General features: G+C 46.2%; 1 protein-coding gene across 1 annotated transcript in view; it reads left to right on the top strand.

Annotated features, from left to right (window-relative positions):
• mafa (MAF bZIP transcription factor a) overlaps positions 1-3646 on the top strand; it is a 136355-nt gene extending 132709 nt beyond the window's left edge. Inside the window, exon 3 of the mRNA XM_063189038.1 lies at positions 2984-3646. The gene's annotated coding sequence lies outside the window, so the exon portion shown is untranslated. The remainder of the gene's footprint in view (positions 1-2983) is intronic.
• The last annotated feature ends 13973 nt before the right edge of the window (positions 3647-17619 follow it).

Genomic DNA, 17619 nt, shown 5'->3' with positions numbered 1-17619 from the left:
GCAGTGCTGAAGCTGTCTCCTTACACACTCTGTTACGTGTAGCCCACTGAGGGGGCGTTTTGATGTTTAGGGACACTATACAGAGAACATTAATCCCCAGAGGTCAAGGGTGATAATATACATTGCATTTAACTCTCCTCCCTTTTTCTTTTATAACTGCATTGCATCACTAATGGGTACTATTGTTCTATTCTGTTACGCTTTTGGGTGCACGGATGTGTAATTTTTTTTTACATCTTCTACATCATTTGTGTTTCTCTGGGCTATAAGGGACTGGGATCACAAACAACACAAACATGCACACAAATGCCCACATGCACTCAACACACATTCGTTTTGGGAGCAGAGCACTGTCCTATCCTGGGCACAGCTGGAGCAGGGCACCCCACAAGAGACGTCCAGCTGCCACGAACTCTCATCTGGGCCACCTGTGTGTGTGGGTTAGCAGCATGTGTCTGTGTGCATGTGTGTGCGTGTTTACTTCTGTTTGTAAATACGTTTGTATGTACTGCAGAGGCAGAGGCCTGATGAATTGTATTTCTCTTTTGTGATATTCACATTTTGTTATGGGTATCCTGTCTTTGAATAGGTTTGCTTTGTGCATGGATTTGTTATCTATGTTAAACACAAGATGGCCAGGTCACTAACAGCAGATTGATGACGTATAAATATGCTAAATGTAATATATTGTATATTATGGAGGCTCTGCTTATAACCAGTAAATACTTTTGTTCTAATTTAGGTCATGAAAACAATATAGGCCCTACTTTTTGCATATACAGTATTCGATTGCCCACAAAACAATATACCATTGCCATTACAAAGTAAATTACTGTGCCAAAATGCCATCATCACATATTCACTCCATCTTGTGCTTTTAATATCACTTCATGACCGGTAAAAAATATATATACTGTATATGTATTTAAAGAACTGAAGAAAAAGAGAGATAAACCTACACAGAGAGTTAGCGAGAGAGAGAGAGAAGAGAAGTGAGTGTCTCGCATGACTGCTCCTCTTATTAATCATATTTTGAGGTTAGCAGACTGAATCATTTGGGCTCCTTTTTCGGTAGTATTTTCCCCTCCCTAAGTAGCAGTCGTCATATATGCCAAAGCATAAGCGTGCCTTTGTGTCTAATGGGCCACCCACGCGCACTCCAGAGTGGAGAGTGAGGCCCTGAGAACAAGCCAGCTGCACTCCTTCAAACACCCTCTACCTGTGGGGTAGAACACACACACTTGAAGGCACGCACACACAGACGTGCACACAAGCACACACACATGCACGCAAACACACACATAGACATACTCACACACACACACGCACGCACGCACGCACGCACAACACAGACAGAGAGACAGACACAAGCACACGCACATACACAAGCTCCGACACAGCACACACACTCTCACATAAACCAATGCACACGCAAGTGTGCATGCACACGCACACGCACACGCACACGTGCACACACACACACACACACACACACACACACACACACACACACACACACACACACACACACACACACACACACACACACACACACACACACACACACACACACACACACACACACACACACACACACACACAGTGTGAGAAAATGTATACATATTAACACCAACTGTATCATTTGGCCCCTGGCTATATCTCTTGTTCCAGGCAGCGTGAGAGGAGATGGTGCAACTGCACGTTGTGTAACAGCTGTTAAGCAAGTCCCTATACTTCTTCAGCGCCACAGCAGACCACTCCATCTCCACTACACATGACCAATCACATCCAGTCTTTTAGGGGGACCGCTGCTGGAGATGTGTTTGTGGGGAGGGTGGAGAGGTTGTTGTTAGTGGTACAAGGCAGGTTGAGTTCATCATGGCTACTGATGTGAGATCTATGGAAAAGGGGTTTTACACGCAGACACAGACAGAGACACAGACACAAGACTCATGTATACGGACAGAGAGAGAGAGAGAGAGAGAGAGAGAGAGAGAGAGAGAGAGAGAGAGAGAGAGAGAGAGAGAGAGAGTAGCCTGATGGTTCTGGAGGAGTCCTCTGGTCGGAAACATGAATCAACTTCAGTGGAAGCAGGCAGGCGCTGCCCACCAGAGGGGCTGAGCTTAATTGAAACTGAAAATAGAGTCACCCTCGGGGCGCCCAGTGTTGTCGCTCCTAATCTAGGCACCAGGGCGAGCGGCGGGCATCTGTGTGTGTGTGTGTGTGTGTGTGTGTGTGTGTGTGTGTGTGTGTGTGTGTGTGTGTGTGTGTGTGTGTGTGTGTGTGTGTGTGTGTGTGTGTGTGTGTGTGTGTGTGTGTGTGAGAGAGAGAGAGCGAGAGAGAGAGAGAGAGAGAGAGAGAGAGAGAGAGAGAGAGATAGAGAGAGAGAGAGAGAGCATGTGTGTGTGTGTGTGTCCACAAAGACTGTGTGGGCAGAGAGGATAGCTGTTGGTGCGCTCGCAGGGTGGTCACCGCAACATTCTCCACTCGCATGGGAACCAGCGAGGGGCGAGAGAGGAGAGACAATCTAGCAGTCCCTCTCATCACCTCAACACCCTGACACACAGGCACACACACACACACACACACACGCACGCACGCACGCACACACACACACACACACACACACACACACACACACACACACACACACACACACACACACACACACACACACACACACACACACACACACACACACACAGGCACACACACAGTGAGTCATGTTGCATGGCTGTGGCCTGGGATAGACAGGGTAAAGGCGGAGCGCTGTGGTGGAGGAGGACACTCATCTCACCTCTGTGCTCTTCTCTCTCCTGCTTTGGTTCACATGCACACAGGATGATGATGGGGGGCGGGGGGTGGGCATACAGATGGCTGTTGTGAGTCATGTCTTGTAAAAGCCCTGCTTTTTTTCTTCTTTTTCTCTATCCCCATCCCTCTCCCTCCCTCCTCCCCTCTCTCTGTCTGTCTCTCTCTATAGATAACATGGCGACGGAATGCCGAGGCTGAACCATTGGCACAGGGCCTCCCACAAAGCACAACCTTTGAGAGAAAACAAAAAAGAAACGACAAAACAACAGCCAACTAACCAACCAACCAACCAACCTACCAATGCAACCGATCCAATCCCAACCTCAACCCTGCTGAAGGAGGCATAAAGTGACATGACGAGAGCCCCCTTCGCCTTTCAACCACCCCAGCAACACCACCACCACCACCTCCTCCACCGCTGCAGCTCTCCTTTCTGACTTGGCTCTGTGGGCACTTCTGTATGCCTCTACCTGATTCTTCTCTTACCCCCTTGTTCCTCTCCTTTATTTTACCTTTGGCCTTTTCTAGAAAAAAGAAATCAATGACAAAAAACAACAAACAAAACGATGACAAAAAATAAAAAGAGTGAAGGTGTGCGAAGTTGACAGACATTACGGTTGTATGAACTGAATATCATGAACTGGGAAATACTATTTTGTCTTCAGGGGAGACTCCATGCATGTTATTGTAATGAGAAAAAAACATCTAGACATCCATTTACCTCATCAAATTGGGACAGACTGGGAAGACGGGCTGTCCCTGTGTGCATTTTTTCAGTGACTGTAAATATGATGAATACTCTTCGCCCGGTTCGTTTTACTCACGCAACTCTTCAGAGGCCCATGTACATGTATATCCCCCCCAAATGATCTTCCCTATTTATTTGAATGAATGGATTAAGCCCCCTCCTTTATTCTTGATGTATGTCACTGGAGTCATTACTTTATGTTGACTATAAGCATAGAAAGGAAGTCTTCCAGAACTTATACCCAACATGTGTGATGTACACGAGCATGCATTTTACACCAGATGCATTTCTGGTAGTGGACCGCCACCTCAAACAGTAAATAGAAGAAATCCTACATATCTTAGTTACTCATCTCATGATGCCAAGAAATCCATTTTAGAACCTGTATATTTACATTATTGTATAGAGACATTGCTAGATGGTCATTTTAATATAGTTTGAAAATGGCTGACGTCAAAGGTTAATGTTCAATTACACCTGGATTTTCTTATTATACATGTTATAGCAGCTTAATTTTTCGCCATTTTATAAATGGTCGGAGCCCAAATGTGACGTTATATATTGTAGCAGATTGACAGTTGCTTGTAAAGTCTAGATGGCTCTGACTTGGAGTTACAGTATGTAAGGCTTTTAAAAATAAGTAAATAAAAATAAGTAGAGTAGGAGAGGCAAGAAAAAAAGAATTCAGAGAGTTCTCTTCAACATACATATCGCTGCCTGTATGGGCAAATCCTAGTCTTAAACCTGTGTCCAAAAAGTCATGACTCCTTAACCAGAAACCTCATTCTTGAATTGTACATTGAATTATTTCTACCCCTTTGTTTTTATTTGTACTTGTGCACTATTTATGTTTTTGCCTGGTTTGCTACCAACCCCCCGTCAAATATATTTCCTTGTGGTTTAAATCATGTTTGGAGGACCATCAGTCACTTGTGGCCCTGTTGGTTGGGAGAGACTGGGAGACGTTATCCAGGATTAGCAATAGGCGAGTGATCCTGAACCTCCAGCACCCCCCTGACTAAATCAATGGAGCAGACCGACATGCTTCAAGGCAACCAACCAAACAATGACTCCGAACTTGGCTGCTGGAATGGAACGAGAATGGCAAAACTCAAATCACCTCAACCACAACTTTTTTAGAAAAAAACATTTTTTTTCTCTATTACACGCTCACTATCTCTTTCTCTCTATCTATCTTCCTGTCTCTCTCTGTCTCTCTCTCTCTCTTGTATAAAAAAGACAAAAGCTAAATGTGTCACCATGGACTGGCATTAAGACATAGATGGTTGCCTATGTGCAACAGCCGTGGCTGGTGTGACGGTCCAGAAGCGCAGAGCCTCTGCATGACATGCACGCGACGCAAGAGGACCATGAACGCATCCCACCTCACCCCCCCCAAAACAGCCATCACCTCCCTCTGTCTGCATCGTACTCTACCTCCATCTCTACTCAGAGGTCCTGGCCTGCCCAAACCCCCACCCCAACCTCCCCCAACCTGTCTGCATGAGCCCAGACCTGCAGCCCAGGAGGGGCGAGAATCGGTCCATGTATTCTGCTTTGGCTGGAACCACTGAGCAATGGGACAACTAAAAGACAGAACAACATGAGGGGGGTGGGTGGGTGTACATACTGTAATGTAAATGTCTCACATGTACAGAGAACTTGTTAGCGGTGATGGCAGACCTGCACACTAACTTAGATGACAGGACAAGTAGCATGGGCAGCAGTGATTTGCTATTGGCCAGGGGTAGCGGAGTTCAGCATTCTGTTAGTGTTTTGCAAAACAGAACACAATGGCTGCAGGGGCATCAATGTCCCAAATGCGAGAAACATTTATTCTATGACTGACCTGCCTTTCAAGCTATGCGGTTCTATTTCATTTATTCATTACAGAGTTTATCAATTATGGCATATTTTCTCCGTACAACTTCTAGAACAGGAACCTCAACCAAAGAATGAGTCAGATTTTTTTTCTAATAATAAGTCCAACTGCTTCAGTCATGAATGCGGTAAGGGCACCTGGCCAGAAACTGTCAATTTGTGTAGCATTCATAGGGATTATCTCAAATAGTTAACAGAGGCTGCCAGAGCCTTGCACCGAATTTGACTTATCAACCAGCACATGATAAAAGCCAGACGTTCTCTAGTTAGGGAAGCACATTGGTAATTCTGGAGAAGAGCCAAACTGTGATATGTTTTGGTTGTTTTGTTTCTTTTCATTTATTTGTTTCAGAAAAAAGGTAGCTCTTCTCTCGCTACAGTACGCTTCTCAGAGATTTTTGCAGAAGCTGCAAAAGTCTCTGCTCTCCTCTGCTCTGCTCTCCTCTCCTCGGGCACCTCTGCTCCACTGGCATGGTGTCCTCGTCCTCTCCTGGACGTGGGCCTGGGTGACCCCTCGCCCCGCTCTGCTCCTGGCAGCCTTGCCGCTAATAAGAGCGCGGCGGCTAAAGGGAAGCAGATGTTTTGGTGAGCATGTAAATACCTGGTGTCCTTCCACTCTGCTGCGCCACCCTTCTACCCTCCCTCCTTCCCCATCACTGCCTCATATACTGCACAGCTGCTGTTGCTCAGTGTTAGGAAGGCAATCGGGGGCCAATCATTGCTTTTGTCCTAGTCTGATTCCGCATTCTGCTTACCTACGTCAATGTTAACTTTTATGTCCTGGGAAAAAAGCGTACAAATAGTCATTTTTGAGTGACTGTTTCTGCCTAAATTTAGTTTCAGACTAAGGAGCATGTCATTATTTTGCAACTTGCTTTTTGTTTTTTTCTAAAATATATGATATTTATTCGTATGTGCTACTTGAGATATTTTATCTCTCGCGTGTTCAAATTTTCATGTCTTTAGTGGCTGATTCATGCAGTTAATTTTAGGGCCATATATCCCAGTTATCAGATAAAATTAAGACTTTGTACACCTAACATGGCAGAAATTAAGTATTATTTACACCTGTGACAAATTAACAACTTCTGGCAACTTGGCAAATGTTCTTTCTTTCCTTTTTTGTTTTTTCAAATCTACACCAGTGTTAAACAGACCAATGGCTTCCTTTGCAGCGAGATGTGTTTTTCTCCTTGTTATTATTACTAATATGTATTTTAAGCAGCAGGTTGCTTTTGATGTACGCGTCTGCTTCCCATGCCCGTGGCCATCTTGTCCATAAATGCCACATGAAAAGCTGGCTGTCCCTGCGGGCCCCTACCTGGCGCGCGGCTGATAAGTAAATGCAGATCTGAGAGGCAGACGCATTACAGGGATAAGTCCGTCAGGGAGCCCAGGATTCACGGCGGCTCGTTAAAAAGGCAACATGTTGAGGTACTGTTGATTTCTTTAAGTTAAAAGCTTCTCTATTTCATCGGCGGGGAGAGAAAAAAATGAAACAAAATGAAACCATGCTGTGAGAATACGCAAACCTTCACAAAAAGTCTTTTTGTGATTATTTATTATTCATCTGTAGGTGGAACGTCACAAATTAGACGGCGCACAAGTTCAAAAGCCTGGCCTTGAAGTGCACGTAACCGTGAGAGCGGCCCATAGGTTTGAGCATTAACTGTGGCCATTTTTTCTTTTGGCTTGCGCTCGGTAGAGCAGAGTGGGGCGGCACTTGGTAGTGTGCCTACAGCGCTTTATGCAACACAGAAAAGTCCTTATCTAAACAACAGTATGTAAACAGACATGCAACATAATGGGATTGTTCAGTGCGCAAACAATAAGCTGTTAGTGTAATCACAGGTCAAAGATATATTACCCCCAGGGCCAGAGCAGAGCTATATTAACATGATGGATAGGTCAGAGGAAAGGAAAGGGAGGGAGCGGCCGAGGGAAGGAGGGAGAGGAAAAAAACGAATGTTGTGAGTGGGAGGTGTGCCTGTTTAGTGCAGCATTCAGGTCGTCCTCCTTCTCTCTCTCTCTCTCTCTCTCTCTCTCTCTCTCTCTCTTTCTCTCTCTCTCTCTCTGTCTACCCCCTTCTCTCTGTGTCTCGTGTTTTCTCCGTCTGCCTGTTCTGTTCTTCTCCCACGCGCACCGTCACTCCATTTAATCAGGCCACAGCCCCCTGTCCCTCACTCCCCGGTCAGACGGTTGCAAGCTGTCGAGGCAGAGTAACTCATCAATCTCGGGCCCGTAAGAGAGTGGGGTTGGGTGGGGTGCGGTGATGTGGGGTAGCGGCGCTGGTTTGGTTGGTCGCTTGGGGGGAACGGCCAGAGATGAGGCCTGCTTTCGGATTAGGCAAAGAAGGCTCGTGGTGGTGGTGGTGGTGTTGCGGATGGGGGGTAATGAGGAACCATCACGGGCACAGCTTGAAGAGCCATTTGTGAGACTGTGGAGATGAACTATCCCCCTTCCTCCCCTAAACACATGGGGTACGGGGGTGGTGTGAGGCCTCGGTCATGAGGTTAAAGGCCAAACTATTACAACACAGAATTAGAGACCAGCTCACCAGCGTTTTGAATCCCCCTCTTTCTCTCTCTTCCTCTTTTTCTGCTCTGGACAAGGGCTGAAAAAGAAAAAAACAGAGCGAGCGCATCTGATATTTCTGCTCCCCCTGTTTGGTTAATCATCAGTGGCATTTCCAAATATTCCGCTCCATTTGAAGTGTTTTCTCAGTGTGGCAGCAGGCTAATGGCTGTGCCGCGGCTGATGCTGCCGTGGGGTGAGAACGAGGCCCTTTAGGACGAGACGCACGACCGAGCGGGTAAACACTCCTCCAGGAGACGAGCGAGAGGATCGCTGCTGATACGGAGGAATTAGGCGTGAAGTGGCGACGGTTACTGAGCAACGCTGGGTGATGTAACGCCGAGACCTTTCCCAGCACCTCGTCACAGAGAGTGGGCCTCAGCAAAATGCACCTGGCCACATCCAGACACACAGCAAACATGCACACACACAGACCTAAGACCACACACATCCACAAACGAATGCACATACTGTAGGTACAGACACTACCACACATGCAGGCACACATAGACCATTGGCCAAACACACATATCTATAAAAGAATGCACATACTGTATGTATAGACAGACACACATATGCACACAAGGCACACACTCCAAAGAGATTATCTGTAAGCAACTGGATATCTTCTTTGACAGACAACACACTCATAAGTTGTAGATTTGAAGGTCCAAGGTTAGGGGTTCTTTCGGGATGGGGGTCACAACAGCAGTGGGGATTATTCTAGAAGAAGGCAACCCTTTAACCTTTTGGACCACCTTAGGACCACTGGCCCCACAACTTTAACCCCTATGGCAATCTCTCATCCAGCTCTGCTCTATCTGTTCATTTTTACTTATCCTCTACAAGTCAGTTTAGGACATGACAGCCTACTTTGGGGCAGTAAAAGCAACCAACAGTAACTGCAACTTTAGAGCTGCAAGACAGTCATCACTCTAAAAAATGAGCATAGGTTCTGTTGTAACAGAAATGTGAGTAACCCCTGATCAGATCTCCCATCCCTTCCTTTGGTGATTCCTGAATTCACTGTGGAGGCCAGAGGGAAGTGTGGCAGCTTGTAAGGGGTAATAGACTGGGGGGTTGAGGGGGGCAACAGCATGGCCAAAGCCTGCTGGCAGGAGGACGGAGTCAAGGGGAGAAGCCCCAATCCTCAGAGCCCAAGGCCCCCCTAGAGATGGGGATCGCCCTGCAAGAAGATTGTCCAGATTAGCTCAATACTCCCCAAATACAACTAATTGGGAAGGTCTGATCCCTGCTTGAACTCCTGAAACAGGCTGATACTTGGTTTGACACAGGAGCTTTAGGTAGAAAAAACAGACCGAAAGGAAGAAAAGAAGGAAAGATTGAAAAGGTGCAATATGGCCCTTAGTCCCCCTCCTCCTCCTCCTCGCGGCTTCTCAGATAGAGTATCATAACCAGCAGCAGATTTAATTTCCTGATTCTCGAAAGGTTATTTGAGGGAAAGGCTTTTCTCTCAAATAAAACACATATACACTTCCCGTTTACCGAAATAAATAAAACGATGACGATAAATTGCGGTCAGAATAATAAAATAAAAAAACAGGTGGCTTTTTTTTTAGCCCCATGCACTTCAAGCCGTGTACTCAGGCACCTGACAGCTTGATTTAAGCTTTTACACCCACTCCAGCTCAGTGAGATGAGAGAGAACAACAACAACATCACAAATACCTTTTAATCACAGGGAAAGCCAGAAGACACCGCAGGCGGGACCCATTGATCACCGCACATGAAAAATGGCCAGGCGCTCGCTCACAATGGGTCAATGTTGTTGCCTTTTCTGACAAAAGAAAGAAAGAGGTGGGGGAGAGAAACGGGGGAACAAAAGTTGCTATTTTGACCATTCAAAGCTGAAAGGACTCAATGACTCAACTAACCACAAGCACCTGCAGAATTGTCAGGCCTCCAACCTCCCACCACCGACGCACCATCCAAAACCACCACCAAATGCCCTATATAGTGGCTGGCTTTTAATAACGGTGAGGCACCTCTGGCGGCTAGAGAGCTGGACTCTGTGGCCCAACAATGGGGGAGATGGGTCATCACTGGGGGCTGGATCAGAGCCCAGCAGGCCTCCATCGAGCGACTCATGCTGGGAGACGGATGTAATCCCTCCGTATTAGAGCAGTGAAACGGCACGGTCCGCAAATCCCCCCTCTGGCACCCTGGAGAACAAAGAACAGAGAGAGAGAGGAAGAGATTGAGAGAGAGAGAGACGGAGAGAGAAGGGAAAAAAGACGGGAGAAAGGCGGAGAGGGGAATAGAGAGAGAGAGAGAGAGAGCAGAGAATAGCTTTAGTACATGTGCAAACTGTTGAATAGACATCAATCATGAGCAAATCACAGAATGGAACAAGGTATAACAAAAAGATACATTTGTATCACGATTCTACCCGAGGATAATGACTGGCATTTCAACTCAAATTAAACGGCGGAATCCTCTCTCAATCCTCGCCGACTGTGGAGAATGGTGTTTTACATACTGGAGGCTAACCGTTCCCTTTCAAGGGGGCTGAGATGAGAAAAGGCTGCAACAACGGTTAAAATTAGGGTCAAGCTGTAATTTTCATCTTTTGAAGTGTGGTCGCCGGGGTACAATTAAAAAGTATTGCTCGCGTTGTAAAGCTGTCCCTCCGAGGCCTCTGTCCTTCAGCCCAGGGTTAATTAGTGTTTTTCCTTTATTTCAATTTCGCCGTTAAACGTCTGCTTTTATTTTACACATGGGCTTCAAGGCCCGGGCTTTCTGTTGATGCTGGGAGGTGGGAGGTATCCTCGGAGGAACCGTAGGCTGTCAAGGGGGTGCTGGCGTGGGGGTGGGGGGGGTGCAGAGGTAGGGGTGGCTTATAACTATTGGGTCATATTGCCGTAGAGATTAGTCCCCCACTACTTGGCCCAAGTGACCCCAGTCACCGATAAGCTTTATGAGGTAGCGCATTAACATGCCCAGTCATCCGCCCCCCTCGTTCATCAAACACGGCTAACTGCTAACCGGCGCGGCGTGAGGAGAGCTGGCCGCATACGCTGACCTTAATTACACCGGTCTGTGTGGGTGTTATCTTTGTTCAGCTGAATGACACAATGAGCAATATATTAGCTCCAATGAGCTCAGTAATGAGTGTGGAGCAACCTGCAGTCCAAACGCCTTCAAAATTAATAAAGAAAAGGGGCTTCCTACTTATCCGTGTCTTCCAAATGGTTATTAGATGTGGACACAAAAAAAATCCAATGAGCATGTAAATAATACCAAATGGTTGTATTTCAATGTTTATATTTTTGCAGAATTGTTCGCAGGATTTAAATAGCCAGACAGAGGGGGAAAAGGCCATTTGTCCATGAATGGTTCCGTCTGTACCCAGATCTTAAAGCTTTTTGTTCACAATGACTCAGAGATCTGGTGACACCACACAAATGGTTGATTACAGTCAATAGGCCTTGTCAATATGTCTTCCATGATAGATGGTAATAGCCCAGGTGTTGTCTTTGCACAGAGGGACCTGTGAGTGGTGATGGCCTACTTGGAGAGAGAGAGAGAGAGAGAGAGAGAGAGAGAGAGAGAGAGAGAGAGAGAGAGGAGAGAGAAGGAGAGAGAATGGGAGGGATGGGGGGGAGAGATTGCTTAATGTCCTTCACCAGAGCTCTTCTGGTGTTTGCATTTCTCGTCACGCCATGGTTAGCGCTGTAAATTAACCTGTCCGAGCCCTCGGTGCTAGCGCTGCTCTCGTCAACTAGAGCATAGCAAACTGCATTACGCAATACACTGAGAGGAAAAGAACACGGTGGAGCAGGTGGAAACCTATAGCGACAGGGGAGGGGGTGTACATTTTGTCATGGGTTGTGTCTTTTCTTTCTGTTTTTGAGTGAACCGCCTCTTAAACATGCATGTTCTGTGTATTCAGCAAAACTATATGATTCTGACTTGTTTTTTCTCAGCAGACACTGTAAATGAACAAAACAACCGTACCAATAAGAAAAAAAGTAGATCGGTCTCTTTAGTCCCATATGTGTACATAGACTGTAAATACCCAACAGCTATGCATGCTGATATACTAGCAATTTGTTCAGGTACTTTTGTAATCCAGACTTCTCCTTTGGCATGTGCGGGGTAAAGAAAAATGAACGAAAACAGTTGTATCCATCTAAAAAGAAATGGATATATGGTTTGCGAAATGATAACAGAACTGAGAAATAAATGTCTTTGCTGTAAAAAAAAAAAATCTTAACGATGGTCCATCCATTAGCTTGCTGTAATTTCAGTGTGCTTCTGTACCTTGTCTTTACTCTCAAGCCAGATAAGGTTGGAGCGAAACAAAGCTGGCTGTTCAGTGAAGCCATTTTGAGTATTGGTTTGACAGCTATTGGTTTGTGCAGGGTGTATGCCATTGACGTCTGTTAGCCCTGTTTGTCGAATCTCATAACAGTTTCATATCTGAATGACAATTTTATTACATTGAAGAGAAAAATATACCTCATTATTCTTTGACGTGACTGTATACAATTACAAAGATTATGATTGAGAACTTGATTTGGAATCAACCAAACAAAATAAAAAAGGAAAGACATCACCAGCTTTTGAAGAAAAGAGAAAAAAACAACTAAGTATATGCTACATGCTAAAAACAAAGCTACTGTATGTTGGGTTACCAAATAATTGAAAACAGCATACGCTTCCATTCGGGTATCAAAAGAAGAAAAAAAAGAACTTTCTAGAACAGCGTGTTCACTGGCTTATGGTGAAATCATTTATATCAGGGTTGGATTTGCCTCAGCCAGAATGATTGGAATGGCGTAGTCGAGACTCAGCGAGGGCGGGGTGGTGAGATACACCATGAGAGTGGGCAACGGAGGAAGAGATCACTGAAGGGTCTTTTTTTAGAACGTTTCTTTTTCCACCATTTAAAGATGTGAAAAAAAACCCATGGTGACCATGATAGGTGGCATTGTGTAATTTTTAAAATGTGTTACAGATAATTTAAATTTAATAAATAATCGTTGTAACAAGTATTGTTGTCTGTTTGTTATTGTTTCTTCGGGTCCATAGTGATGATACCTAAACAAGCTCAGAACACACTGTTGACAATGACAATGTTGGTGGCTATATGACTCACGAATTGGCCCTCCTACGGACAAAAAACCCATTCGGTGAAAAAATAAACTCTCCAAAATACGGGCGGTCTCACACAGAGTGTTGCCAGTCACTGCGTGAGGGAGAGAGGCATGCACAAAGGCAGCAGACCCTGGCAGGAGGTGGCCAGCACAAAAGGATGACGCAAAAGGATCCAGTGATTCAGTACGTACTCCTTCAGTGAGTCACTTAGGGGACTGCTACCCCCCCCCTCTATACCCGCTTCCATGCCACCTGCCCCCCCCCCAACCACACACACACACACACAGAAGTCCAAAATGTCCTCCGCTGTCCCCACTTACAGTAGCTTACACATACACACACACAGCGATCCAAGCAGAGGATTTAGTGCCTACATCGGAAAGGTTCCAAAACAAGCTGCACTCCCGTGAGCATGGAATAAAAAAAGCCCCAAGGGTTTAGCCTAGTCACACCTGTAACGGCCAAGTGGGCTTACATTGTGGACAACATGTTTACCTGACCTTTACCTGCCAAAGGGTCAGGGTTACCTGGACACATACTGTGACAGCAAAGCAGCTCCGCATACTCGCTCTGTGTGTGTGTGTGTGTGTGTGTGTGTGTGTGTGTGTGTGTGTGTGTGTGTGTGTGTGTGTGTGTGTGTGTGTGTGTGTGTGTGTGTGTTCCGTGCCAAAAAGATTAACGCCACAGACAAAATAATAGCCAAGATTAGCTCACTGAATTGCACAGTTGAGGATATGCACAAATACACACCCACAAAAGCATCCACAGAACACAGCATTGCGCTCTACACTACAGTACCGTATGCACGGCTTGCTGTAAACAGGAAGTCCCAGGACATTGCGGCACATATACAATGACAAACACCCCACGTCTCCTCAACTCCCTGCTCCGAAGACCTTCATCTGGAGGGCCGCCATTTGCAAATGAGCCCCTTATTTGGGCAATGAGAAGCCTTTTACAGTACAACTCATTCAATACCCCACCGTCAGTCTTATGAACTGGGACAGTTAATGATGTTTTTAGCATCGTAGCATTGCACTGCTAATCAATTAGCCCTTCCTGTTAATGGCTGTGTGAAGGTTATCAGACACCGGCACCATTAATTAAAACCCACTTTCACAGCGGCAGGAGAAGAGCGAGAGAGCCGGATGTGTTTGTAAGTTTAAATAAATCGCTTACAAGCGGACACATTCAATTAGTTATTTCATTATACCCCTAGGTGTAATCAATTTGCAAACTCGATAACAAAGTCAAATCAAGCTGTCAGCCAACTCAGGCCTGCATTTTTCAGAATGATTGAAGAGCACCTTTGTGAGGGACGAGACATGTTCCCAAGAGCCTTCAGGCTTTTTATTTTTTCCACTGCTTCCCCCTTCTGCATAGTGTGCATGCAGTAACCTGGCAATGCGCATATGCTCACCACCGTTGAAGCATTAGCGGCTGCTGTAGACCTAAATGACTTACTGACAGTATCTCGGTCATGGTGTATACTTACATAATAATTTCTACTTGCTTATACTGAATGTGCCTTGGCATGCTTTATCTGGCACCTTTGTCTAATTCTACTTCTCTCCTCCTTGCATCTCTCTCTCTCTCTCTCTCTCTCTCTCTCTCTCTCTCTCTCTCTCTCTCTGTCTCTCTCTCTCTCACACAATGAGTGATATATGGGAGAAAAAAAGAGCTCTCTTTATTTTTTGCTCCATCCCCTGCGGGCGTAGATAAACAATACGCTAGTGACACTCGTTCATCAGTCAGAGCCTCTCCCTCTCCATCTCTCCTCTCACTCTCCCTTCTCTTCCCCTGGCCAGATAACATCAAGTGTGCGTGTCAATTGCCAAGTGCTGTCTGTCACACCTCAATGATAACCCGACACTGGGTGGGCGTGCATAGTGTAAGCCTCAGCACTGACCAAGCATGTGCTGCAGGCGACGACAGGAAGGCAAGCCACAGCAGCAAGAACTGGAGATGGAACAGAGGGCTCTTACAAAAGGCGGAGAGTGTGTGTGTGTGTGTGTGTGTGTGTGTGTGTGTGTGTGTGTGTGTGTGTGTGTGTGTGTGTGTGTGTGTGTGTGTGTGTGTGTGTGTGTGTGGTGGGTTAAAGTTCTTTGCTCAGATCCATATAACTGAAATGAGCACGAATAACCCTTCTGGGGGGAAGTATGACATTTTAATGAATTCTTAAAATGACTGTAAAGTTTTGCAGAAATGGGATTAGGCAGAGCTAAGTGGTGGGAAAGTGAGCCGAATCCACAGAGTTCCACTATTAATAATAATCATTCTGATAACGATCTCCCTCGACCATGCCAGAAAAGAGGGGGGAAAAAAAGAAAAAAGAGGGGGAAAAAATGGGCACAGATCCTTGTCACGGCAGATGTTGGCTGGCTCGTCCCCTGTCCAAGAGAGGAAACACTGTCCTCTGCCAGAGTGGCACCATGTGACAAAGTGGGCGTGGGCGCTATGCTCGTGCTCCTGTGTGTGCGCCGAGTGAGCGCGTGCAGTGGTTAACTGCCCGGCTCGTGGCTCACACCAACAGGCCGCCAAGTTCATTAAGCGATGATGAAGCCGGGCCCACAATTACTAGCCTCCGTCCTGACCCCCGTCACTTCGCCTCTTTGACACCCATTTGTTCCCTGCTCATTTCCTCATTGTGGGCATCTGTTCGGAATAACAAGACATCACTGTCTGCCAAGAAACGTCCCCACAATGGGGGCCCAGTGACAGAGTCCACTGGAAGACGACTCAGACAGGCAATCTGGCGATCTGCGGAAATATTTCATAAATTGCGGCAGGAGATCAGAGCGGAGAAGAATGGGCATCTTTCATAGGTAAATCACGGTACTCTGGTTCACCCCTCCTGGGGGAGGGGTGAAATAAACAGCGAGACTCCCTTGGCAATTGTCAGCCCCATCCCCATACAAAAAGCCACAGATTATGATAAAGTTACGAGCAGATTGTCGCCAGAAGCTTATCAGCATCTTCTCATTATCTAATATAGCAAGTGTCTGTAATTATGCTGGCATAATACATCTGACGCCAACAATGGGCCTCTCTGTCTGCAGTGTGGTTACCGCAGAAACCTGACATTGTTTGGGGCTTTATTGTCATGGTAAAACATGAGTTTTGGAGTCCAAACGATGCAAAACACCTCGGGAGATTGAGATGGCTCGAGGGGGATTTTTACATCTTTTCAGTTTGAATACAAATGCTCATGGGGGAGAACAAAAAGCCAAGACAAATAAACACAATGCGAAGATCTGGCTTTTGTGTAAACAAGTGAAAACATGTTTGTCGCCTGTATAAAGGCATTCATAAATGCCATTGTGCGGTGAAATGGCACCACAAAAGCCGGGCTCCAACGCAATCATTATGGCCCCATATCACTTTACATTTAAATACATTACTGAAAGACAAGTCTGCCTCTGTGCTGGTAAATGCACCCTTTCTGGATTTTAAAGAGAGTGTCATTGCTCATTCCATGATATCAATTTCCAACAACTTTCCTAAAAAAAGATGGTAAAATATCCATTCTGACCTCTAAAAACTGTCAGGTTTCTCAATGCTCTCTCATAGTCCATTATTTTGGAATTTAAATAGTCACTGTTCATTCCAGGAGATCGATTTCTAACTCTAAAAATAATCTTATAATCTTCATTCTGACCTCTTCTGACTGTCAGTCCATCATTTCCCAGTTGTCAGTGCTTGCTGTTACGTAAATGCAGATTGTAGTGTTACTAGCTGCCATGATTGCTGGCTTCAGTGAGGAGAGGAGAGCAGAGCAGACAGGAGAGGAGAGGAGAGGAGAGAAGAGGAGAGGAGAGGAGAGCAGATGTGATGAGAGGAGAGGAGAGGAGATGAGAGGACACTAGGAGGGATGTGCAGTGCACCCCTATGCGCTCAGTGTTCAAGGGGGGTCCACATTAGAGTGACCTTGGTGATGGTAGCAGCAGCAAAGGTGGCTGAATGATAACCTCTGCCAGAGATTTTCTCTCGCTCTCTCTGTCTCTCTCCTCCCTCCCTCTGTGGAGTGTGACCAGGGGTGACTGTAAGCTGGGTGCCCGGGCTGTGACTGGCTAATAGAGTGGGAGCACTGGAGCTTGTCTGGCTACTTAGCGGTTTCTCCACAGCGGGTAATGAGGAAGCGCGTACTAGCGCCCACCCGCTAACCCATCCTGCCGGCCCACGCGCCTGCCTTGCTGCCTGCCTGCCCACCACAGCGCACAGGCCTTGGGAGAGGAGAAGGGGAGTTAGGGGCAAACATGGAAGATTAGCCTGGTTGGTGTGCGGCTCTGGGGCTTTGCATTTAGATCAGAGTGCAGCGTGGAACACATGTGGGTAAAGACAGGAACATGCTAAAGGGGGCAGAGTCCAGGCGAGGAAGAAAAAAAAGAGGCCATTTCATTTAAATCCGACTTCTGACTCCCATTAACACGCCTCTAGCATGTGTAAACCCCGCTCGCAGACGACCCCCTAATCCTCCTCTA

This window comes from Engraulis encrasicolus, chromosome 22 (assembly GCF_034702125.1).
Source record: "Engraulis encrasicolus isolate BLACKSEA-1 chromosome 22, IST_EnEncr_1.0, whole genome shotgun sequence".
Lineage (NCBI taxonomy): Eukaryota > Metazoa > Chordata > Actinopteri > Clupeiformes > Engraulidae > Engraulis > Engraulis encrasicolus.
Note: the sequence above shows the minus strand (reverse complement) of the source record. Positions and strands in the feature narration are given on the sequence as shown.